Source organism: Chelonia mydas, chromosome 7, assembly GCF_015237465.2.
Source record: "Chelonia mydas isolate rCheMyd1 chromosome 7, rCheMyd1.pri.v2, whole genome shotgun sequence".
NCBI classification, from domain to species: Eukaryota; Metazoa; Chordata; order Testudines; family Cheloniidae; genus Chelonia; species Chelonia mydas.
In genome coordinates this window covers 115947277-115974476 of record NC_057853.1, presented here as the reverse complement: position 1 = coordinate 115974476, position 27200 = coordinate 115947277, and the positions used below count along the sequence as shown (strand labels likewise).

The window sequence follows — 27200 nt, the reverse complement described above, 5'->3', positions numbered from 1 at the left end:
CTTCCTGTGTGACCTTCGGTATGTCTCTAAAGTCCAGAGTTTCAAAGGCCTAAAGATGCAGATGGATACTTAGTGGGATTTCCAAAAGTGCCTATGTGCACCTTTAGACGCTTAAAGACCTATGAAAATCTGGCCTCAGCCTCTCTGTATTTCACTTCTCCATCTGTATAAAAATGGGGATAAGAAAAGTCAGGGAAGCTCCCTTTGATGGACACCCAGCCAGCCAGTTAGCTGTAAAATCCCTCTTGGTAGCTGTTCTCTACTTGCTTGTAAAGGGTTAAGTCCCTCAGGTAAAGAAAAGAAGGTAGGCACTTGACCAAAAGAGCCAATGGGAAGGTTAGAACTTCTTAAAATGGAGAAAGAAACTTTCCCTTTGTCTGCTGTTCTCTCTGGGTGGTAGGGACTAGGAGCAGTATTACTATCAGTAGGAATACTGTGTAAGTTTGAACCAGGTATGAAAAATTATCTTCCATACCTAGAAGGAATCATTTAGATAGGGAATGTTTAGATAAATGCGATCAGGTTTATTTTGGCTTGTGGTTCCCCTCTGTACTAACCCTAGATACGTTTTGTTTGCTTGTAACCTTTGAGCTGAACCCCCAAGAAAGCTATTTGGGGTGCTTAATTTTTGGAATTGCTCTTTTAAAAATCTAGCAAAAGCCTAAGTTCCAGATGTATTTTCTTCCCTTTTTTTGTTTTTAATAAAATGTTGCCCTTTTTTTTAAGAACACGATTTCGATGGTTGTGTCCTAAGAGGTTTGTGCGTATGCTGTTTGATTAGCTGGTGACAATAGCTAATTTCCTTTGTTTTCTTCTCCGTTCTTCCCCGGGTGAAAGAGCTTGAGGGTATCCCACAGAGAGGACTTCTCAAGTGCGCCTTCCTGGGTAAAAGGGGGGGTTTTGCATTTGGGTGCTGGCAGTGTTTACCAAGCCAAGGTCAGAGAAAAGCTGTAACCTTGAGAGTTTAATACAAGCCTGGAGTGGCAAGTATTAATTTTTAGAATCCTTGCAGGACCCCACCTTCTGCATTCGAAGTGCCAGAGTGGGGCTTCAGTCCTGACACCCTGCCTCACAGGGTTGTTGTGAGGATAACTACATTAAAGACTGCAAGGTACTAGATACACGGGTAATGAGAACCATGTCTGTACCTTGTAATTAGCAGAGCCTTAACTCCATTCCTGTCCGGCAAATCAGTTAAGCATGTGCTTAACGTTAAAGTGCCTTGCTGGCCAAGGATGAACTTAAGCATGTGCTTAATTTTAAGAATATGCTTAAGTCCTTTATTTCAAATAGGATCCCTTTTTAATTACAGGCCCTGATTTAGCAGACTATGCTTCAGAATTTTTATTCTCCTTCATTTCTGCCTGCTCTGAGCTACACATACTTTAATTGTATAAAAACTATTGAATATTGCCAGTTAGCTCACTGTAGGGTTGCCAGTTTGGGTTGGACGTATTCCTGGAGGCTTCATCAAATGACATAATCCTTAATTAGAGATTCATCTTCAATTCCTGGAGACTCCAGAACAATCCTGGAGGGTTGGTGACCCTAGCTCACTGATGGGCAATAGGTGAGATTCCACAGCCCTATTGAGTGCTGCAAACTTCCAGTTAGCAAAGCAACTGAGTGAATGTACCTGTAAGTCTACATAGAGAGTTCATGGCTAATTGTGTGCTCGGAAGTGGAGAAAGGGGTTCCAGACAGATAGTTGGCAACACACACATAGCTGCAATATCCATGTCCCAATTTTTCAAACCAGGGGCCTGAAGATGGGGGGGGCCCCCCACCCCTCTATTTAGGCACTTGCATACAAGCGGTGTGGTGATCAGAAGTGCCGAGTGAATTAACCCACAAAGCCTACCGGAGTGATTGGGAAAAGCAGGGGCAGAGAATTACTTGTTTTTATTTAGGGGCCTGACTCTGGGGTTGAGTGCCTAAAGTAAGGAATTGTTGGCCTTTTTTAGTAGAATCTTAACATTATGAAGGTAAGACGAATCAAGGTATAAATAAGCCCCTAGGTTAATTCTTACCCATATATAGGAGGTTTGATTACTTTTTAGAAAGCTCAATGTATACAGGGAACTGGATCCTCAGTTGGGCTTAGTTTCCCTATTGGTGCTGCTGTGGCAGGGGAGGCAAAGATGGCTTTAAGCCATAGGGCTACTCTAATTGAAGCTGGTGGTGGGAAAGATCCCCTAGGTAAGTACAGGCAGGGATCAGGGCCTAAGTAGGAATCAGACATGCCAGATGGGTGTAGGGCTCAGCAGAGTCAGAGGAGGAAGCCCAGGTGACAGTAATAGAAATACAAGGTGGCATGTTAGTTACAGCTGAGATGTTTTAAAGGTAACAAGTGCATTGAGATACCTGGTTCCCATTCATTTTACTAGGAACTGCACTTCCAAATCTCCTACTCAAATCTTAGGTCACACAATTGGGAGGCGTCATAGGTTTTGGGTCACAGACTTGCTCTATGAAAATCTCTAATTCCCTTAGACTGTGCAGTTTAATTGAACTTCCTTTGAGGAAAAAAGATATTAAATTGATTTGAACTAAAGTTATATTGCAGGAACTCCTAGGGGGTCAAGCAAGCTTTGTGTTTGCCTAACACAAGGAGGCCACACAGAGAAATTGACAGTCCATGCCCTCAAAGAACTTGAGATCAAACAGAACCACTCCACTAGAGATTTCAATCCTAGGACTGGAAGGGACCTTGAGAGGTCATCTAGTCCAGTCCCCTGCACTCATGGCAGGACTAAGTATTATCTAGACTACACTGTGTTAGGATATAGATATTCAGGCCTGTCGGTAAAGGCCTGTACTCTAAGAATTTAGGTGTATTCTTATCAATTAGCTAGTCATAGAGGTTATATAAAAGAGAATCAAAATCACTGTCTGCTGGTGTAAGGCCCTTCTCTTACTGTGACAGTCTGTGGCCCTGTGCTTAGGCTAAGGCCTTTGGCTAAGCAGCAGAGGCAGCCATAAGCTGGGAAGCGACCGGTCACCTCACATTCCAAACTAGTCACACTGAAATCAGGTGCTCTTGGGCTGTTAGGAATACAATCCTGTCCTGATAGTGCCTATCACCTCCAGAGAAAGGGAAGTGCCTCGAAAATGTAAAAGAAACTTAGTTTGATAGCATCCTGTCTGGCAAGAACTCACTTATCAATAGCTGGGATGTGAAATCCTCACTTCTGTATTGTTTTGTTATTATAGTTCCCACTTTGCTATTGTTTGTCTGTATAATCTCTGTCTGGGTCTGTGATTGTTCCTGTCTGCTGTATAATTAATTTTGCTGGGTGTAAACTAATTCAGGTGGTGGGATATAATTTGTTACATAATCATGTTACAATATGTTAGGATTGGTTAGTTAAATTTCAGGAAAATGATTGGTTAAGGTATAGCAAAGCAGAACTCAAGTTTTACTATATAGTCTGCAGTCAATCAGGAAGTGGGTGTGTGGATGGGGGAGATGGGAATCATGTTTGCTAAGGGTAGGAATGGGAACAGGGACACAGGTGTAAGGCTCTGTGGTGTCAGAGCTGGGAAGGGGGACACTAAGGAAGGAAACTGGAATCATGCTTGCTGGAAGTTCACCCCCCCAAAAATCGAATTGTTTGCACCTTTGGACTTTGGGTATTGTTGCTCTCTGTTCATGTGAGAAGGACCAGGGAAGTATGTGGGTGAAGGAATAAGCCCCCTAACACCCTGTTAAGAGTAGGTTAGACAAACACCTCTTCAAATCCAATATTAAATATTCCAAAGAACAGACATCTTGTTTTACCTTCAGACTAACTAGAAGGTTCTGGATGCACAACAAAGGCACTATGAAAATGAGGTTTAGAAGCTGGAGTTTTATCCTAACCTAACTATGGCTGTTGAAGAATGCAAACTGGCTCCCCTTGATAAGCTAAATCAAGTTTTGATGAAACACACAACTGCTGATTTGCATATTTAAGATTTCATGTGTAAGCAATGTCAGACAAGACAATGCATCCAGGCATATTGCTCTCTTCATCATACGACACTAATACATTTAAAATGAGCCTACTTGGGGGTATGCATTATGTGGGAATTTTGAGGTAGGTTCATCATTCATTTCAGCACAAAGAAAAACACAGGGGTAATGCGATTAAAATGGTAACTACAGACACTCAAGACATGTTTAATGCACATGATTACTGATTTTCTTCAGTCTTGTAGTGTAAAGTGAATGATGCTTTACATCTGGGTAGTGGCACCTTACCTAGATTACAGTAGCACACAAATGCTTTAAAAAGATTGAAGGTGGGTTTTCCCCCTCTTACTCTGTGGATTCTGTATATTTTGATATGCTGCAATATACTTAAAAGGTGTGTAGGTTCTGTCTTTAAGATGAAATGTACTGTGATGAGGTATAGACTCCACTTTGGCACTAGAAGGGTTAACATGGGCCTGGGAGGCAAATAATGCTACCTTGCTGCAGTTAAAGGATGGCCAGGCTTAATTAAAGGTGAAGCCCAGGTGGGGAAGGAGCTGGGTGATTAGTGAGGGAAGCACAAATTTGAAGGAGGATTTGGGGGGGGGGGACAACTCTGCAGTCCCTCGCTGAGTAGATTAGTCTAGGAAAGAAACCCATGATAGAGGAGGTCGGGAGTTCCTTCTATCAGGAAAGGGCCTGAGGAAGACAGACTGAAGAAGACCACAGGGATAGACTTAATCCCTGTGTGAGTCCTGGAGGGAGGGCACAGGGAGGCAGGCCTGAGGGGTCCATGTTCCAGCACAGAAAGAAGGAGCTAGGAGGATCTAGGGAGAAGTCAGAGCCCTCAGAACCAGAGAAGAGGCTGAATGATCAGTGGTATGAAGTGGCCCAGGGAAGCAAAAGTCCTAGCTATTTATTACAGGATCCCTGGGATGGAACCCAGAGCAGAGAGTGTGTGGGTTCTCCTACCTGCCCCTGAGGAAGGGGTATACTGAGCCCAGGGTGGAGCTGAAGACTGAGCCTCAAGGCCAGGACAAGGTACAGCCCCAGATGGGACAGGAGGGTCTTTGGTTTTGGGGACTTCTAGTTGTATTTTTTGGTACCCGGGAAGGGGAGAGGCTTTAAAGTGACCTGGCCAGAGCGACGAGTCACAAGACGAGGGAGGCCCTCAGCAGGTCAGAGCAGCCATCGGGACAGGGAGCTAGATGAGGAGAATCTGTTATGCCCCATCCAGCCATGAGGGAGCATTGTAGGGGTGAGTCCACCCTTCTGTGTATAGCCATATGGGCCCGCTATCATGTACATCCTCCCCTTTCACACACGCGCACACAAACTGCTCAGATGCCCACATGCCTCTCCACAGACAAACACGCTATTCCGATCTTAGTGGTTTTGTTCTCTGCCCTTTTTGGTCCTGATCCAAAGTTCACTGATGTTCATGGGAAGACTCCCGTTGACCTTAATGGGCTTTGGGGCAGGCCCTTTGCTCTCTGAGGCACCACTGCTCTATGGCACAAGACCAAATGGCTATAAACTGGCCATGAACATAATCCGTCTAGAAACTAGAAGGTTTCTAACCATCAGAGGAGTGAGGTTCTGGAACGCCTCCCAGTAGGAGTTGTGGCGGGGAAGGAGGCAAACAGTGTAATTAGTGTTGACAGCCGGACAAATTTGAGTGCAAATGATGGGGTTGCTTCTGATGATAGGAGACAGGGCTCAGCAGTCCTGGGGCTCATTTCCAGTTTGTCTTATGTTCATGCTTCAGGGTTTTAGCTGTGCACCTGCAGGGGTCAGGAAGGGACTCTTAACCCCCCCCCAACCCCCAATGTATTCTGAGATTGAGGGTTTGTTGTGGTTTTTAATTTGCTTGTTTTGATTTTTAAATCTCCTTCCTCTAAAGCATCACGGATGGCCACAATTGGAGATGGGACCCTGGATGATAGGACCCTGCTCTAAGGTGGCACTAAGCAATCTCTCTCTTAGGTGCTTGGCTGGCTGGTTCTTGCTCACATGCTCAGAGTCCAACTGATCGCTATATATGGTGTCGGGAAGGAATTTTCCCCCGGGTCAGAGTAGCAGTGACCTGGCGGGTTTTACCTTCCTCTGCAGCATGTGGGTGTGGGTCACTTGTCAGGATTATCTGAGTATATCTCATTTAATTGCTTCCATGCCATTGCAGGGGGCTCAAACACTGATGTGTCACAGTCCCTTCTGTTCTCTGTCTGTGGCACATAATAGTTTAGTCTCCTGTGGGTCATAATACTAGGGTCTCATTTCTGTGGTTGGGATTAGTGTGTAGGTGCTGGGTGTTTGTCAGTGGCTTGGGACATACAGGAGGTCAGACTAGATGATCTGGTTATCTCTTGTTGACCTGAATTTATAGGCTTGTTTATTATGGCTCACCACTGATCTGATCAGAAGATATTTAGGTTCTTGTCTCAATTCAGGCTACAGTGTTCAGTATTGTGAGAGGACTCTCAGGTTGTGTGGCAAGGGCACTTACACGGAGGACAATACCAAATTGATAAGCTCTTTATTAATTGAAATGAAAGAATAATAAATGCTATTGAACACAGAGTCACAAATTCTGTGACCCCTGGTGGTAAGATCTCTATTCTAAAAGGCTACTTAAGCTAGCATACTCACAGCCTTCCCTGAAGACCTGGTAGTAGGAGACAGAGGACCAGCCTTGCCTCTGGCATGCCCAGTGAATTGATGGTCCAGGCGTCCCACGTTGGTAGGGATTCGGTTCGAGTGTGTAGCTAAACTGTATTGCAAAGCTGAGCTGATCGCTTTTTCCTATCTTCTATCAAGCTACCAACCTATATGGTTGTTTGCCCTTTTATAGGGTCCTGACACTGCCTTAATCCAGGCCCAGCCTTCCATGCCCAAATCTTATTTCCTCACCCAAATAAATCTTCAGGTACACTTATTCTATAGCTTAACATGTTATGACACATATTCATACATATTAAGATGTATGATCTCATCCCTGAAATGTTACCCTGGGCCTTACTTATAACTTCTGTGATGTACCCTGCAGTTACAGATCTGTTCCAGACCTATGATAAACAGAATCAGCTCTTTGTTCGGTTCCCCCATTCAGTTTCCCAAAGTTAAGAGGGGTAACCGGTTGGCTATTTATCGATACTAAAGGTTACAAACACTCATACTGACTTGCTCTAGCTAATGACACAGGATGAAGACCTGTAGGTTGCGTGCATTACTTATGAATACCCAGGAATAACTATTATGAATAGCACATACTGGAATTCAACATAAACAAAGCTCAAGAAAATAAGATGACTCAATAATACTAGGTTATGAGAGCAAAATAATATGAATCAAACCAATGAAGAAAACACATGGAATATAGCAAGCTAACAAACTGGTCTTATGGGCTACACCCTTCTGGCCTTAAACTCTCGGACTCTATGTATCTTAGGCACTTGTGGCCCATAACAATAGTGCCTGAGCATGTCACAATTGTTAATGTACTTATCCTCACAACGCTCCTGGGAGAGTGGGTAGTGCTATACTCCCCATTTCACAGATGGGGAATGGAGAGACAGAAAGGCTAAGTGACTTACCCAAGATCAGAGGAAGTCTGTGGCAGCACAGGGACTTAAAACCAGGTCTCCTATAGCCTAGGTTTCTGCTGTAACCACTGGACTATCCTTCCTGTCCTGAGAGACTCGGTGATCCTAGCTCTTCCTTTTAAAGTGTGGCAGGGATTTTCTCTGACTGCCTGGCTTAGCTACCTGCCAGAAAGCACCCACCTCCCCTCAGCCCCAGAGCAAACTTGACCAGGGCAGGCTAATTCACATAACTGAGCACTCAACAAGATGAATGTTTAAAGACAGTGCCCAAACTCTCTGGAGGAAGCAAAGCCAGGCAAGATGAACAGGTGCTGTGAATTCTAGGGCCTGTTCCTCGGGTGCCATTACGGCAAATGCCACTGGTGAGGCGCCATTAGGGAAGTGGTAAAGGAGACAAATTTTCTGTTAGGTCAGCATTCAGGATTAAACACTGCTGATAAGTATATTTAACAGAGCAAGGTGAATAGAAGGATACCCAGTTCCCCTTCACCCTCATCTTACTAGCAGGTATTCCATAAATCCCTAGATCAGCAGCAGCCAGCTGGGGCTACTATCTTCTGTTATATCACTTGAAGAAACCTCAGTACTTTGTGGGAGGGTGCTGTCATTGTGTCAGCCAGACAGTAGGCTCTAACGCACAAACTGTGGAACTATTTGCCAGGGGATGTTGTGAAGGCCAAAACTATAACAAAAAGAAAAGGTTTCAGAGTAGCAGCCGTGTTAGTCTGTATTCACAAAAAGAAAAGGAGTACTTGTGGCACCTTAGAGACTAACCAATTTATCTGAGCATAAGCTTTCGTGAGCTACATCCGATGAAGTGAGCTGTAGCTCACGAAAGCTTATGCTCAGATAAATTGGTTAGTCTCTAAGGTGCCACAAGTACTCCTTTTCTTTTAGTGTCTCCAAAGTTTACCCCTCTGCTCTAATTGAGACACTGAGTTAATATCTCAGGAGGATGTGCATGTAACAGTCATTAGGCTGGTATTACACTGGACTTCTTCCTATTCTACTGCTGTGCAATAGTCTAGGTTTGTATTTCGGATTGCCTTTTCTTTCATAGATTCATAGATATTTAGGTCAGAAGGGACCATTATGATCATCTAGTCTGACCTCCTGCACAATGCAGGCCACAGAATTTCACCCACCACTCCTACAAAAAAACCTCACACCTATATCTGTGCTATTGAAGTCCTCAAATTGTAGTTTAAAGACCTCAAGGAGCAGAGAATCCTCCAGCAAGTGACCCGTGCCCCATGCTACAGAGGAAGGCGAAAAACCTCCAGGGCCTCTTCCAATCTGCCCTGGAGGAAAATTCCTTCCCGACCCCAAATATGGCGATCAGCTAAACCCTGAGCATATGGGCAAGATTCATCAGCCAGATACTACAGAAAATTCTTTCCCAGGTAACTTGGATCTTACCCCATCTAAAACCCATCACAGGCCATTGGGCCTATTTACCATGAATATTTAATTACTGTGCCACTTCCAAGGGATTTTACATCTTGGAGATGACACTGCAGCAAAGAGAAATAGAAGCTTCTGATGGTGATGGGATTTCTATGGGGAGAAAGTATTTTTACCACTTAATCAAATCCCAGCTGAATGATATACTGGTGTAAAGTGAACCCTTCGGTCACTCCAGATTTGTGAGCTGGGAATCTGCCCCTTGCAGCTTTGGCTTTAGTAGCGAGTTGAATAATGGAAATGTGAATGCAGCATCAAGTAGGGCCAGTCTTCCTTTCCAATCTGGAACTGCCAGTTTCTCTGAACTATTTTCTATGGGTATGAGATTTGGGCTCTTAACTGATGGCTTGAGAAAAGTCTAGATTTAATTCCAAGGCATTGCCTGATTTATTTCATGTGCTTTTATACTATAACCCTCAATCCCTTAATTGAAAGGAGACACATGAACTAATGGGAGACTCTCCTCTGGCTCCTTCATCAAGGACACAATGGAGACGTTGTTTTGTCTATTAATTTTTTCCTCCTGGACTTCTCCACTCCTCTCCGTGCCAACAGTGAGATTTGAGAGATTCCTTCAATACAACTCCTGTTGTCGGAGTCAGCAAGGAGATGACACGTCTTTGCATATGTCTACTGTCTCTCCAGCCCAGGTGTCGGCTCTAGAACATGTGTGGACCCTAAGTAGTTCTGGAAACACAGGAGGCCCCTCTAGTCCAGTGTTCTGTCTCTCTGACAATGAGCAATGGTGCCATGTGGGGGGTGATAGTTCAGTTAAAACCCGGGAATATGTACGAGTAACTCAATTTCTTCCTCGCAATGGCCATTACCTCGCCCTTGTCCATGTTGCCCAACAGTTTAGGTGCCAGGTGTTTGTGAAGTTCCATATAATTCTCTCTAGTCCTTCCTAACCTCAATAGTTAGGTGTTATCTGCAAATGTTGCCACCTCACGGTTTTTCCTCTGCGTAGAGAATCATAGATTTTTATGGCCCGGTGGGATCATTAGCATGATCTTGTCTGCATAACACAGGAAATAGAATTTCACCTAGTACTTCGTACATAAAGCCTGATTAACCTTGAGCTTGAAGTAGAGCAACATCCATAGGCACCGACTTTCCAAAGTGCCTGGGGGTGCTTGACCCCTGGCACTGTCCCAGGCCCTACACCTTCTCCCAACGCCCCACCCTGCCTCTTCCTGCCCAGGTCCGCCCCCTCCCCCAAGAGCACCATGTCCTCACTCCTACCCCCTCCCTCCTAGCCTCCTGCACGCCGCAAAATACCTGTTGGCAGTGGGCGGGAGGCGCAGGGAGGAAGGAGGTGGTGCTGACCTGTGGGGCCTGCTGGCAGGTGGGACGCAGTGGTGGGAGAGCTGATAGCAGGGGCTGCCGGTGGGTGCTCAGCATCCACCATTTTTCCCCCTGTGGGTGCTCTAGCCCCAAAGCACCCACGGAGCCAGTGCCTATGGCAACATAATTTAGAAGGACATCTAATCTTGATTTACAGATTTCCACCACAACCATTGATAAGTTGTGTCGATAGCTAATCTATTTACTGTCCAAAATTTGCACCTTACAAATAATATATTTATCCAACTATTAACCTCCTTCCATGTTGAAAATGTTGTTCCTACTCTTTATTTTCTACCTGCCGCTTGTATTACGAGATCTTGCATCTCTTTACTACAGAGTTTCCTTAACAGCCTTTTGCCAGGGGCTTTATGGAAGTCTAAATCAAGTATAAGTACTTTCTCCTCTATTCTGTTAACTGCCTCAAGAAGTCTTTAGCTTTCATCCCTCCTGACTTTGTCACAACTTGTGTCCTGTCTCAGAGCTTGAGAGAGGGTAAGCTTCTCAGCACCTCTGGATTATTTCTCTCGGCCATTTTTAGTGTCACAATAACTCTGGACTCCAGCCAGGTCTGTTCGTTTAGTGCCTGCTGCACGGTGCATCCAGACTCTATACTACAATGTTCAAGTTAATGGATTAATAGATCTCAAGCCCAAAAGGGACCATATGAGTTTCTAGTCTGCCGTCTGGTGTAATACGGACCACAGAATTTACCTCAGGATTTCCTGTATCAAGCCTGTAACTTCTGGCTGAGTTGGTTGGTGATAGGTGTCAGGATTACAGCCTTAAACAAAATCATGGTGTACCCATACTATTGGGAGAGGAACACTAGTGGGGCAAGCTTTTCCACCCTCCTTGGGTTAATGAAGTATTTCTATCAGTGTTCATAGGGCTTCTAACCTATCCTGTCCTCTAGAGGGTGACACAATTACACATATTGAACGTTGTTGTGAGAACAGGCTTTCTGGAGAGTTTCTGATACTTTTCCAGCCAGGTTGGAAACCTTACAAGAACAGCCAGATTTATGGGATTTGGGGAACCTCTTCTTTCACTCCCAGAGAGGACTCGGAAGGCTCTGGATTACCATGAGCAGGGGGTTTAAAAATAAGATGTCTAGCGCATAAGCTTAGAAACTGACTTTGGCTTTTGGACAAATGATCTGAGCTGGGGGCTTGTGGTTTGCCTGTCTTTATGTGAACATGTTTCTCCTTGTCAGTTGATGATCACACTTCTCGATTACTCGAAAGGGAAAAACACTCCATTAAATGATGTGCTTGGATGAATGTCTTAGATGCTTTACAATAAACAATTACGAGAGAGTCAATAGGAACTATAGCAGGTAACAGACAGTTTCCTAGCATTGCTCATAAATAGTGGATTCCTGCTCCGCACAAGCTGTGCTCGTGCTGTTCCTCTGGACAGGAATCCAAAGCAGCCAGGCTTTTCTCTTTGAATTCCTCCACGGGTTATAATGATGTGTGCTCCCAAAACGTACACAACACATTTAAGGCTCTGTTTTTAATCTTGTTGTCACTAGAATGTTTCAACCTGCCCAAGCTTCACCCTCATGGGTTTTAGACTGTCAACAGAAAGACTTGTTGAGAACTGAAAATCCCAGCTCTGTATTGTGTAGACGGGTGCCCATTATGCTCCTCTGGTTGATACACAATGCGAACAACTATATGACAAGGCACTTTGTTGTTGTTTTGTTTTTTTTTAATAACTTGGATAAAGTTCTCACTGGAGCCATGTTTATGCAGGGTGGGGAAGTCTCTCTTCATGGCGAGGGAGACAATTGCATCATGGGAGTCCCTGGCTGTGGTGCATTATGGGGGTTGTAGGCCCTGCTGCGGAACTCTACCCATAGAGGAGAATGGGGAGATGAGGAAACTGAACTACAGCTCCCATGAGGCACTGCAGCGGGATATCTGAATACAAGGCGCTTGTGTATGGGTGAAGAGTATGTCACGGGCCCCTTTTGATGCTGTGTGACGTTTCTTGAGAGCTTTCAAAACATTAGTCCATACCTGCCATTGCCATTGTCTCTCTCAATGGGCTACTGATTCCTCCTTGAGGCTTTTCACATCCAAGAGAGACCAGCAGAGAGGCTGCTGTTTCATGCTTTCTTGTCTCTCTCATTTTGGGCCAGATCTTGGTGGTGGTCCCCTGCAGCTCTCCTCAATAACTTTGGGAACTTGGCAGCATCTAGGAGTAGGCCCTTGGGCAGAGTATGGGTAAATGAAACAAGATTGAGAGGCACTGGACTGATCTGACCATATGCACAGGGGCTTCATTCATCAGCGATGATGCACTGGATGAGTGCTCTCTGCTTTTAACCCTTGCTTTCCTCCTCTGACAGATGAAAATTAGTTCCTGCTGTAGAACCAAGGATCATAATGTGAGGGACCTAAATTAGCATTTCCTAAGGTGTGCCTGCCATCCCTCGCCTCATGAAATCTCCATTTATTCATTGTGTTCCCTCCACCTCCCCCTGCTTTTTTTTTTTTTTTTTTTTTTTTTTGCGGTGGCACTTTTCCATCTAACTGACGCAGTATTTTCCATTGCAATATTGTATCTTATTCCCTAAAGCCTTTATAGTGTGTGTGTCACAGGTTTAATAGATTGGGAGCGCAATTATTCTTAGCCTATTAAAACTTTGAGTGACAGCCTTGGCTGTGGGTTTGTTTTTTGTTTTTTGTTTAAATGGTGAATTGCAAGAACATCTCTTAAATCTTTGAAAACCTGGCAGGCTGGACTCCTCCTGTTAGACTCCACTGACGTTTCCCTTGAGATTCTGGCTGATGGAAAGATGCCTGGAAGGAGATTGGAATGATGAAGGCAGAGAGAGGCTAACTTCCTGCTGAGATCTATCGTGTGGTTTTTGTGTTAATCTAATGATGTGTAATCTTACACTCTGTGTGCCTGTGCAACAGGGAAAAGCTTGGGCACTGGGAAAAGCTTCCTGTTGTATTTTAACAAAGATGGGACTAATGTAAGCACGCCTAAACTTTGGTTTTAATTTTTACAAGGCAAGCCAAGGCCTTCTGACCTTTCCTATTTCATTCCAGCGACAGTGACTGTGAATGTGGGGGAATGCATTACCCAAGCCAAGAGGCATTAATTCTGATGGGGTGATTTAATGAAGCAAAGTATATTAATGAGCTCAAAGAGACAAGAAGGACAAGAATGAGGAATTGGAAGAAAGAAGCTCCATCCACCCACCCACCTGCAGAATGTTTTCCTGGTATGGCTTTCTCATTTCACTTTCCCCATTTATTTGTTTAAGAATGATCGTAGCTCTTTGGCACAAGGTTACACTGCAGTGAGTTTCTTTTGTGTCTCTCTTAATGTTTTTAAAGTACTTTTATTCTTCCTCAGCAATTAGGGTGACCAGATGTCCTGATTTTACAGGGACAGTCCCGATATTTGGGGCTTGGTCTTACATACAGTCCTATTTACCCCCCTCCCCCTCCTGATTTTTCACACTTGCTGTCTGGTCACTCTATCAGCAATCTACAAGCAGGGAGGGCCTGTAAGGGGATTTGAACTGCTGTGAACCTCGCAATGAACTTCCCCGCCCAGAGGGAGTGTGTAGCCCATGCTTGTGAGAGTGTAGGTCTTTGTACCCCCTCTAGTGGCTGGACTATGTAAGACATTTGTCGTCTGCTGCCTTCCAATTAGTGGAATTGATCTTTTGTCTCCAACAGATGAGACTCGTGCTTTTTAGATCCAGAGGTCCTGGGTCTAATTCATTGGATGTCTCAATCGTGGGGAGTGACTAGTATCCCACAAAAGGAGAATAAAGTCTAATTTAGTGCTGCTGGACTGTACCACATCAACAATTCTGCACAAACACAGTTCTCTGTTTAGCCACAGCATCAGCGGCGCATGGGCCACAGCATTACAAGTAGTGCTGGTAGGAAAATGGGTTTGCTCCCCATGGAAAACCTAGATGAAAACCATCTTTTGTTTGGAAAAATCCAACTTTGCATGAATAGTCAAATATGGAATATATCTATTCAGAAATGCTGTTACGGTGCCTTAGGGGAGTTGTAGTTTGCTTCATTCTCCCACTTTCTGTTTCAGTTTTATTGAAACATTTCATCTTGATAAGATCACAATGTTTTGTTTCAGCTGTCATTTTTACTGTCTCTTTTGTGATGAACTGAGGGAATCTGTCTGCGTACAATTTACGAATTCTGTTTTGACATTCTGAACTGTCTGTATCTTTATCAAGCTGCAAACTCCATTTTGATGGTAAGGTTGATTTTTGCCTTCTCAGTTGTCCAACATGGAGGTGAATGGACTGAAGTTTCAAGAGGTGGTGACATAGGTGAGCAGAACCAATATGTCTGTCTTTGAAATACAGTCATTATGGCCTATTGCTAGTCTAGAATAGAACTAGAACATTAGGATGACAGAAGGCAATTTGTTCCAACTGCTCTGCAGGGGATTGGGGTTTGGGGAGTGCAAAATCCACAGCAGTAGAACACACAAACCGGATGTTCGTGGTGGGACATGTAAACTCAAGGGACCCAGAGAGCTGGTAACAGGAAGCTTTGGGCAGGAGAGAGTGTCAGAGGGACATGCTTTCATAGGAGAGGGTTTTGTACCTGCAATCCTGTGAGGGAAGACTCAGGAATCTCAATAACAGCAAAGTTAAGACTCTCTTCACAGTGCTCACGCTTTTTTTTCCTTCTCTTCTCTCCTCCTCCTTTTTTCCACCTTCCCTCTGGTGCATCCTGGGAATTGTAGTTCCTGGACTCAAGGCTACAGGAACCACCTAGTAACAAAATTACAAACCCAAACTAGTGTAGCTACCTGCTTCACCCATGTTGCCTTCAAAGCAATGAAGGGTTTGTTTTTGGGTTCCCCCCTAAATTGGTCATTTTCATGGCCAATGTTGTTGGGGAGGGGGGGTTCTGAAGTGTTTCAGAAAATGTGTTCATTCCTGTCCAGACCCCCCCTGTAGGATAACTGTTATCAGCCTCCACTGACAGTTTGAAAGGGACTGTTTAAAGTTGTACAACAAAGTTCTCCTATCTCTTAGCAGTTTCCTTTATCTCACACTTCTCCTAACAACACCTGGAGAGGCACGAATGAAACTTCACTGTGGAACCTTTCCCCCATCATAGATTATTCATCATCACTATCAAAGGAATCCTTCTCTGGTCCACAGTAGAAATCTGCTTGCTCTTCAGCTTTCTCTGATGAGCTGTGGACAATCTTGAAATGTTCAGTTTCTTTCCATCTCTTAATACAGCAGAATCTCCTTGGATTTCTGTTATCTGTAAAGGACATGAATATCTTGAACCATCCTTTTGACTCTGTATGGCAACTTCAAATGAACAAAATCTCCAATTTGGAACTTGAGGTTTAATACCTTTCTTAAGATCTACATGCTGTCTCTGTTAAGAACAAACAGGAGAAACCCATTCTTGAATAGTTTCATCAGAAGTTTTTGGTTGAAAAAGGGAAACATAAGGCAGGGGAGTCAAGGGGCCATGGCTCTCCTACTTTTTGCCCAGTCCTCTGCCCATCCTCTTCCCGCACCCGATCAGGCCAGGAGCTGGAGCCAAGCCTGGGGAGTCTGAGCAGCCGTGGGAGCTGCAGATCCTCCACCTGCTGGGCTGGGGGCTGAGTGCAGCCCCTGGCCCATGACCTTGGGACTCCCACCCAGGGCAGGTGGAGGGTCTGTGGCTCCCCATAGCTGACTGGGCTGCTCTTATCATGGCCCAGCTGCAGCTCTGGCCTGTCCCCAGGCCAGGTCAGAAGCCAGAACTGGGTCAGGGTAAGACAGGCAGCTATGGGGAGCTGAGGACCCTCTACCTGCCCGAGAGCAGGTCCCAACCCGGCTCCAGCTTTTGGCTTAGGTGGAGGCTTGGGAGGAAGAGGAGGTGCAGGGCCTTGTGCCTCCCCACTTTTAGGCAGACTCCACTGCCCTGATGTAAGACCTTGACAGGTAGTAAGTCATCTATTGGCCTTGTGCCCTCTTAATGGTTCAAAGGGTGATACTCCTGTTGAGTGTAGAGTAGTCCTGTAGGCAAACAGTGTTTCATGTAATGCTTCTTTCCATGGTCCTGCTTGCAAACTGGTAAGCTGCAGACTTTCTTTCACCAGTCTGTTCATTTTCCCGACTAGAGTATTAGCTCTCTGTATGAAGAAACCATTTTGTGCTTTATACCATTACAACTGAAGTATTGCTGCATTTCAGTGGAGGTCAATTTTGTTCCAGTGACAGTTACCTGTTTCTTGGGAAATCCTTCTCTGATGAAGATTGATGACCTGAACTGAATCATTATTTCAGTGGTAACCTTACCACTGAAGGTAATTTGTGACCACTTTGAATGATAGTCTGCCATTACTATGGCAAATCTTTGTTTAACCGGATGATCCTCAAATGGTCCCATTCTGTCAAGAGCCTGTTTCTCCTGTGGTCAGTTGGGATAGTCAAATGGAGCGAGAGGGATACTGAAGGTTTTCTGTGATTTATTACTACTAACGTAAGCCAGGAAATTCTTGATTACCCCCTGAACTTGCTTGTCCATTCCTGGCCACCAGAAATCTTGTCACAATTGTCTTTTGGTTAGACACATCTCCCAGATGTTCTTCATGTGCCAAGTGAATCAACTGTTTTCTCAAACGTGTAAGCACAACAAGACAATCAGTTCTCAAAATCCATTCATTTACAAGGGACAGATCATGTGATACACGTCTATACTGTTAGAAGTGATGTGGTGTCATTGTCTTTTAAGGCCATCTATTAACTATGTCTGTCTTTGAGTCCTGAAGTACCATGTCTTCTCTTCTAGCTGTTGCCCACACTGAGACTGTGATCACTCCTTGAGTTGTAGCAGTGATTTGTGCAATGACAATATCTTCATCTCTCTCTATTGCATCCTCATGATGAGGTATAGTCAGGTGAGAGAGACATATCTCCAGTGGTGCTTTTGGCAGCTGGAAGAGACACTGTCTGGAAATCCTGAGGGCCTTGTGTTGTACAGGTCCCACCTCATGGGTTGAGAGAGAATTCCATAGGCCAACGAACCACTCTTTGCTGTGATTACCAGTAAGTAGGCCAGTTATGATGTGTATTCCATTTGAACACAAACTGGATTAAAACCATTTCATATAGGTCACTAGACATAGCAGTGATCACTAAATCTGGCCCAGCTTGCAATTTGATAACCCACAGATGCAAATATTATAGCTTGTGTATCCCAAGAACCATTCAACCTTCCATGACAGCTTACTCTCTTGTAATCTATCCCAGGCGCTTTCTGCTACATTAAGAAATTTCTAGGTGAATGTTAGTGACAAGCTGTCTGGAGTAGCTCACGAGCCCGAGTGCAGACTGTCAAGAAGCAGCACACAAACCCCAAACTAGTTGTGTGCTCTATACTTAGGTTTCACCAACCAAGTAACCAGTGTGAACTCCTCAGGCACTATATAACTGCCTAACCGTGTAATCACAAACAGTCCACTTGGGTACTGCGGTCTATCTTGCCACCCAGGCAAACTTGCCCTTGTGATAGATGGTCCCCTTACATCAACAAAATCAGAACCATATTCACATTACTCCCAGTCCCAAAGGACCAGTCACTTACCCCAGGCCAATTGCACCTTAGACCTCCCAGCAAAGACCACACTTATAGACAGTCCCTATAATGAACTAACTAAACATTTATTAATGAAAAGAAAAAATGAGTTGTTCACAAGGTTAAAGGAGCTAAACAAACACATGCAAATAAGTTACCTCTAGAGGACACAGAAAGCTAAGCAGCTTGGGGATCCCTTGCTTATGCTTAGAAATATTGCCCTCTCCAAATTCCAAACAGCATAGTGATACTGTTCCTTCTGGTCAGGGGTTGTTATTCCTTTCCACCAGAGTTCAAACTGATGGGACAAGTAACTGCTCCTATCTTCTCTTCTGGGAGCTAAGGGCAATCAACAAAGTCTTTGCCCTTCAATGTTTCACAGTGGCTCGTTTGGGTTCAGTGGGCCTTCTTGCGTGCAGAACCAGCACTTTACATTACTTAATGCTGCTTTCCTGTTTTGAGTTGCACCGCTGCAGAGGTTTACAATGCAAACACTAAATATAACCTGATTCCATGGGTTACAGATGTTATAAGTCAGAGCATTACATGCAACGTCCCTCAAGCATTTCATCAAGTCTAAATACATTGTTATAAACCTAATACCTATTTTAACAATATTCACACCGGTTGGCCAGACTGGTCTCCAGCTATGTATTTGTCAGTGTTCAGTGGAACCTAGGGGCTTTGGCATGAGCTGGTACTTGGTCTGCCAGTGTCAGTTATACTCTTTCCTAACAAACTATAAAATCTATACATTGTGCTTTAATTTACCTGTTATTGGATGGTGCATTAATCTATCTCTCTCTAAATCAATTTTAACAAGCCCCTTCTTAAATTGAAAGGTAGCAATTAACACCATGAAGTCACTCCTTTTCCAGTAAGAACAAGATGGAGTCTTAGTCTTTTCTCATAGGTTTTAATCTTTTAGTATTGTCATCATTACTGTTACAATTATTCCTCAAGGGATATAAAATTATCTGGCGAAAGATCTATTGGGTAACTCCGTAAGAATAGTGCAGTTGTAATGAAGTACTGTGTGTGCGTGTGCACCTAATGTCTTCTGGCGGATAGAATATATCAGACAATTAGTTAGCATCACTAGAATGGTCTACAGAACCAGTTTGACCAGGGAGGGCCACCAACACTTCAAGAAAACACCTGGAGGGTACAGAACCCTGGTACAATTAAAAGAATGTTCTAGGGAATTCAGGAGAGAGAAACCAGTCTGAGACACTCGGAGAACAGAACCCATTATGGGTGTCTGAAGAGGACGATCCTTTCTAGGTTGTCATTATGGGATGGTAGTACTGTAGGTAAGACAGAAATGCATACAGGTTGTTTTAAAATCTTGTTCCAATTGCCAAATATAACTTTTGTTTTTAAGGAGACTGTGGGTCAATATATCAATGGTTACAGGTTCCCAAAGGGGAAAAAAAGTCAGATCTGCAGGGTGCTAAGCAGCGGCCATGTTGGGTAACATACTTGGGTCCCACTCTAGGTGTGGAAGACTCTCGAGCCTATCCCAAGGGGCAAAGGCAAGAGGCCCCAAACCTGAGGTGAGCCCTCTCAGAGCAGGAGGAGGACAGAGAGGCAGCGAGCCCCATAACCATGATAGTTCTGTAAACTGTCAAATCACCTAAAGAGGTTGTTGCAGAGAAGACCGGAGGCTGCCAATAGTGGGAGGGGACAGAGTGAGGGCAGCTGGCTTCAGCAGTGTTACTAAGCATGCTCAGTACAAGCCAAGCAGAAAGTCGTGGGAGGGGATGTGATTCCACATACTGCTCCCCGCATGCATCTCCTCTTTGAAAATTATCCAACTACATTAAATATTCTTCCTACACCTCCCCCACCCCACTGCAAAAGGGCCAGATTTTCAGACCTGTTAGGGGAAGTCATGTTCACAATTATGCACCTAGTTGGTGTGCTTAGTCAGCACCACATTGAGCAAATTGGGGTCCGCTTCAGAGGGAGCAGGATCAGGTTCTAGGCCCTTTAGGCATGGTTTTCTGATGCACCTAGCACCTAGAGCTCCCATGTGAGTCAATGGGCCATTAGCCTTTGTGTGATCTGCTACTGTTTTGGGCAATTGCTATAGAATATGGCAGCCTTTTGTCTATAGGATTGATGTCTGCTATACCTTTTTGTCCCTGAAAGATTTTCCTACGTTGCAGCATTTTGCCATCCTGGCCTTTTTACCGCAGTGTCTCATCAATTAGCACTTGTAGTCTGTCTTCTGATACTTTGATTCCTGTCTCATTACAATATGCTGATCTGCATCTTGGGGAATCTGCCACCTTGTAGACCATACGCTGAAAGAATCAAAATCCCTCTGTAGCCCAAAAGCCTTTTGCCTTTCCATTTCTGTTTTTTGTATTTGTGCGCGTGTGCAGGGATGTGTGCTTCCCAAATTAGAAGGGGTTGAAATTTCAAGGTCTGTGCCACGCAGCAGTCAGATGACAGGTAATACTATACCTCTGAACAGAACTGCATGAAACTATCAACTACTTGTGCGTGAAAACTGCTTTTTAATTATGTATTTGTGAATATGATCCAGAGTGAACATTTTTGCCACTTTGGGCAAAATCTTGTGGAAATGGTTAAAATTGACTGAGCAAAATCGAAAGTTTTCATGGATTTGGATGAAAATTCAGCATAGTCTGTAAAACCAAGCTTTAATAAAAAGCTTAAATACCTTCTTAAAGTACTCCAATATTGCCACTCTGCCCCTCAGGTATTTTTATTAGTAGACATTATTAATTTGCAGTAGCATATGGCCAGACACCATGTGTTGGGCATTCTTCAGATGTGCAAGAAGAAAGAGTCCTGGCCCTTAGGAGCTCATGGTCAAAGGACAGACAGACTGGTAAAGAGAGGTCAGGGAAGGGGAAAAATAAAGGAAATGGTCTGTGCAAAGCATTGATTCGGTATAGGCAGCACAGCAGAATAAAGAGAATTTGTACAAAGGGTCTTCTAAGGGCTTGTCAAGGTTCCTTCTCCACCCTGAACTCTAGGGTACAGATGTGGGGACCTGCATGAAAGACCCCCTAAGCTTACTTTTACCAGCTTAGGTTAAAAACTTCCTCAAGGTACAAACTTTGCCTTGTCCTTGAACCCTATGCTGCCACCACCAAAGTGTTACACAAAGAACAGAGAAAGAGCCCACTTGGAGACATCTTCCCCCAAAATATCCCTCCAAGCCCTACACCCCCTTTCCTGGGGAGGGCTTGATAAAAATCCTCACCAATTTGCATAGGTGAACACAGACCCAAACCCTTGGATCTTAAGAACAATGAAAAAGCAATCAGGGTTCTTAAAAGAATTTTAATGAAAGCAAAAGTAAAAGAATCACCTCTGTAAAATCAGGATAGCAAATACCTTACAGGGTAATCAGATTCAAAACATAGAGAATCCCTCTTGGCAAAACCTTAAGTTACAAAAAGACACACAAACAGGAATATACATTCCATTCAGCACAGCTATTTTACCAGCCATTAAACAAAAGAAAATCTAACGCATTTCTAGCTAGATTGCTTACTAACTTTTTACAGGAGTTCTGAAGAGCATTCCTGATCTGTTCCTTGCAAAAGCATCACACAGACAAACAGACCCCTCCCTCCCCCCAGCATTGTCTCTTCATTGGTCATTTTGGTCAGGTGCCAGCGAGATTATCTTAGCTTCTTAACCCTTTACAGGTGAAAGGGTTTTTCCTCTGGCCAGGAGGGATTTTATAGTTCTGTATACAGAAAGGTGATTACCCTTCCCTTTATTTTTATGAAAGGGCTGCATTGGAAGGGATCCCTTAATGCTTCCCCATCAAAACAAGTGGACAGCATGAAGATCAGCTGTGCTGCCAATATTTCCACTCCTCAACTGTAGCAGTGGGTGCGGCACCGCGCCCCTCTCATTGCTGCCCCCGGCTCACTCTCAAAATTATTGCGAGGAGCAAGTGTGTATTCCTGCTGTTCCCCAGTTCAGGGCATCTTCCTGTGATGGGAGAGGCAGCATGTTGCCCCATATGTGCAGTCGCTGTTGTTTGCTCAGTGCCCATTGCCCGTTCATTGCCTCTCGAGGGTTAGAGCCAAGTTGCAAGGGCTGCACATCCCCATGTGGGCTTCAAAACCTGATGTGACTGCTGCCAAGACTACAGGCTAAAGCCATGTTGCTGGGCTGCTCAGAGTATCAAGTGCAGCCTGGAGTTGTATTGATTCCATGGAACAACAGTCAAATGCCATGGCACAGCAGGTGGGGCCAGCAGCACAGATTTGGCCACAGGTGAGCATGAATGGGCTGGTGTCATTGTGGTTCCTTTTTGCTGTGGACTGCAAAACCATGTAATGTTTCACCACAATTCGTCAGTCCTCCTCAGTCTCTACTCATGAGGCATTCAGAGCTGGAAGAGCCGGGGGTACACGTATCAGAAGATTGTAACCTGGGCAGAAGTAGGTGAGGTTCACAAGCTGGAACTTGAGTGCCTCAAATCAGCAGTCAGACAGTAGAGCAGGCTGGGAATCTGATTTCTGGTTTCACAGGAAATTCTAGGATTAATGTTTTGTCTGTTCCTGAAAGGAAGGGGAATGAAGATTTCCCATGAAATTCCATAAAAAGTTGTTTTGGGTCACTCATAGCGTTTGGTTTCCATGAAATCAAAACATTTTTTTCTGATTCAACCATTTTGAACGTCTTCCTTTTAATTTTTTTTATTTTAAAATGAATATCATTGCAAACAATTTCCAAAAAATGGTTTCAGAATAAAAAAAATCAAAACTTCCCATTCTGAAAATGTCAAAACGGGACACTCTGACATTCTCAAAATGCTTTGTTTCATTTATTTCAAAATGAAATATCATGAAAATCACGTTTTTCAAAACATGTTGATTTAGATGAAAACGGTATTTTTCATCAAAAATTAAAAGGTCTCCATGAAAAAGTCTGACCCGATTTAATGGACAGAACTGTTGGTAGTCTTGGGCTGGAACACCAGACAGTGCTGCAGCTCAAAATTGGGGTGGATGGGGAAGCTCGCATAGACTTTGATTGTGCAATACCTCAAAACATCACTCTTGTCGTCATTGGCACTGAAGTTGTGACTACTAAGATCACTGTTATGACTAAGTTATGCATATGCACTGGTCTCCACTGTTACCTCATTGTCTTCCTTCCTCTGTCCCCATTTGTCTGCTATTCATCTAGTGTGTTTTGTCAAAATCTTAGATTGTGAGCTGGCTGAAGCAGTGACTGTCCGGATGTTACTTGTGGAGCTGGTTGAGAATTTTCTGTTGATGATTTTCCAGTGGGAAATGCAGTTTCTAACGAATCAAAATTCTCAGAGGGAAAATTTTGATTTTGGTGAAATTTGTCAGTGTTCCATTAAGTGAATGAATGAATAAAAATACCTACAGTCAACTGCAACTCCTTTGGTGCTGTGGTGCCACAAGGGAGCTGTAGAATGCCCTCTATTTTCCCCTATTGGGCCATGCTGCTATGGACTACATCTCCCATGATGCACCACAATCTCCACTCTGACTAAGGTATGTAGTGCATCATGGGAGTCACATGATTACCTGGGCATGATGGGAAGTGTAGTCCAGCTAGGAAGCTTGGCTTATATGAGAGAATGGGGGCAAAATGCATTCAAACTACAACTCTCATGAGGCACCCCATCATCATCAAATGCCACTTAATGCTGAACTGGCTCAAAATGAAATGTTTCAGCTCAGAAATGGCAAAACATTGTGTGTGGATATTTTTAATTAAAAAAGTTCGATCTTTTCTCTAGAAAAACTTGAGCAGTTCAGCCTTTTGGATGAAAACAAATATTAGAATTTCCCAGAGGATGGACATTGATTTTCACTCACCTCTAGTTCTGTGTGTACTGCACCCAGAACAATGGGGGCTAGGATACCTGATTGTCATCCTTAGGTGCTGCTGTATTAAACATAAAAGAAATTGCAGTGTCTGGTTTGGTGGGCAGCTTGAAAACATGTTACAAAGATTTATAAGCAAGGCCTCATTCCCATCTATCTTTTATTCCACTTATGCCTACTAACAACTAGAATGAGGAAAGATAGATACCCTTTAAACATATAGTGAGTCTGGCAGTGTCTAGCAAATCAATAATCTGCCTTAACTAAAGATTTGAAGCTTAAAGAGAGTCAAAGGCTTTCATTAGGGAAGCATCTCTGTTTGAAAGTTCAAAGCTGCTATTTTGATAAAATTTGTTTTACTTAATGCTCCTCTGTGTGCTGAAAGGCATCCTGAAGGTGCCTTTTTTCCTATTTTTCTTACTTCATGGTTGATGTGTTCCCTTTTTATTATTTTAAAGGAATGGTCATGAGTAATTTGAAAAAGTAGGAAACTATCAACTGTGAACTGTGTGGGGATAGAAGAAGGCGGGGGGAAAGATCTAACCCTTCCGGTCCCCTTCTGTGCCCCTCTCCCTCCAAAATATATGCTGCAGTGAAGGCCCATTGCCCTGTTCACAAAAAGTAGATGTGAGAGCTAGATGCCAAACAGCTGTCCCTGGCGGCACTACACTGCAGAGAATTAGAGGGCACTGGACACACCCAGCAGTGGTGGGAGTCTACACTTCAACCCAGCCATTATCAAGCCAGTTCTGCTTGCCCAGTCCTTGAGCCAGATAGTCATGCATTTCTGGAGATGATACAGTCCGTAATCTATTGTGATGGATCTGCTGAGCAGCAAATCCATTATTCTTTTCCTTTGATCTTTGGAGGGTCACTGGTTACCAAGAGCTGGGAAAACAGACACACTCTGTTCTCCTGGCCAGATAGGGCAAGGGGGTGGAAAGACTTTAAAAGGGTCTGTCTTCAGCTGAAGTGTAAGAGCTGCAAGCTGCCCCCATTCTTCTACATGGGGTGCTGACTCTGAAACCTAATGATGATTGTTTTAAATTCCAGCGTTGTTAAATGTGATGTTCTTGTCTGCATGCCAGGTTGTAAATACTGTTTTTTGCAACAGCTCTAAACCTAATGTATTCCAGTCATTAAGGTTCAGGAAAGGCACAGACTATTACTGATGATATTCTTAGCTTCCAGAAAGAAGCCATCCCCGCCAACTATAAGCATTTCTCCAAGATCCACCTTCCTATACATTCAGTTAAAGTAAACTTGAAACATGCATAATAGCACCATCTGGTGACACTCAGTAAAGTTACCTTAACTACTTTGCTACTTCAGCAAAAACATCAAGCTACTCTGGAACGTTGAGCAGACTTTTAGATTGGAGCAGGGTTTGAGTAGAAAAACACTACTTTTTCTTTCCTCCATGTTTAACTCCTGCCTACGATACTGGTACCAAGTTCAGCTAACAGGCAAAACTTTAATACGGACAGTCTCCATGATGCATTCCTAACTCGCAGTTTTGACCACTGAGCGTTGTCACTTGTTTACCATTACCTTGGCTTACTCCACTGACTTTGTTTTAATCAAATGGTTAATGCATCCCAGGGCTCTTGCAGTACACAGCAGCAGAAATGCACACCAAAGACAGGGCTGGGGAAGTATCACCATTTCCCCCTCTCCTCCAACCTGACTGTGAAATCTACTTGTATATTTGTAGATCCGGGCAGGTTTTTCGACCAAAACTTTTTTTTTTTTCAGCAAAAAATGCAGATTCAGTGACCCATTTAATGCATTTGTGTCAATTCCAGTCAATCCTTTTGGCCAAAACAATAAAATAAATTAAATCCATAAATGTTGCACTTTCAAAATGAATTTTTTATTTGATTTGAAATGACTTTTTTCATTGTGAAAATTCCTTTTTTTTTTTAAAGTTAAAGATCAACATGAAAACAAAATATTTAGTTTGATCCAAAACACGTTTTTTTCGGGTTTAATTTCCCCAATTTTTTTTAACTTTGGTTCAACCTGAAACTTTTTTCAAATTTTGTGAAATTGCCAGCAAACTGAAAAATCCATTATTTGTACAGCTCTCTATTTGTAATCTCTGAGGCAAATTTTCAAAGAAGCCTCAATTTTGTGTACCCAGTGTTGCATACACAGTGGTGTGTACGGACAGTTCACCGGGTACCATAACTAGAATTGCAAGCACAACAACCAAGAGGCCACATCTTGAAAACTTTGCTTTTCATGCCACAAAATAAGGGAATGTGCCACTTTTCATTCAGACACTCCCATTGCTCTCTTTCACATATTGCACATGTTTGGTAGCAGACAGTGCAGAACCACCCAGCTCTGTATGTTTTAGCCCTGCTATGTTTTCTATTTTGAAGCTATGTTGCCTAGTGGTCAGACACATGGAGCCAGAACTCCTGGGTTCTATTCCTGGCATTTACACAGAGATGCTGTGTGACCTTTAGCAAATCGCTTAACTCCTCTGTGCCTCAATTTACACAACTGTAAATTGGATAAAATAATGCTCCTGCCATCCTGGGTTGGGTAGATATTAATCAGTTAAAGCTTGTAAAGTGCCTTGAGATGCTCATGTATTATTTCTGTTATCCCAAGGAACACGCGGGGGGGGGGGGGGATCAAACTTGCAGCAATGTGATTATTCTGTGCTGAGATGCTATAAACACTTAATTCAATCCAATGCTATGAGAAGTGAATGAGAGTCATCCCTTTGAAATCACAGGTTAGGACCCTAAACAAGGATTATTTCTTTTCCCTTTTATTAAATAAGAGATGCTTTTATATCCTCACAGCTAACCTGATCCTGAATGCCCAGATCCCCAGGGATATCAACAGGAGTCGGGGGTCAGGGGGAACAGCACTCGGCACTTCTCAGGATTGGGCCTTCTATCAAGATATGAATCAACTTTCTCCCCTTTTTACCGCGTTATTGTCAGAGTTGTCTTCTGTACCCATGCTTCAGAAAGAGACCTCATCATACCTGGTGGTGAAGTTGTCAACAAATGTCTCTTCAATGGCTGTGCAAGATTTCTGTTACAATGAGCAATTTCTGTCTCTGGGAATGATAGTTGAGAGGGGAAGGGAAAATCCAGATGAACTCTGAGCCAGCTCAATGCCTGCTAAACAAAACTGTGTTTGAGTCTAGGGACTCAGACAAAGGAAGTTAATTATAAAATCATTTTATGCCCGGATTATCAGCTTTGCTTGCCTAAAAACACAGCACACTTGCATGGAAGTAAGTGGAATGTAACTTTAGTACACTTGTGTTGTCAATTACCTACCTAATAGGCTTATAATTGAAATTATTATCATGTAGTTTTCATAATAAGCAATAAATGCTGTACAG

General features: G+C 43.6%; 1 long non-coding RNA gene across 1 annotated transcript; it reads left to right on the top strand.

Annotated features, from left to right (window-relative positions):
* The first annotated feature begins 360 nt into the window (after window positions 1-360).
* LOC122466713 lies at window positions 361-27200 on the top strand. Its single transcript, XR_006292445.1, has 4 exons — window positions 361-437; window positions 13434-13609; window positions 14648-14698; window positions 26647-27200. It is a non-coding gene; the product is annotated as an uncharacterized LOC122466713 (long non-coding RNA).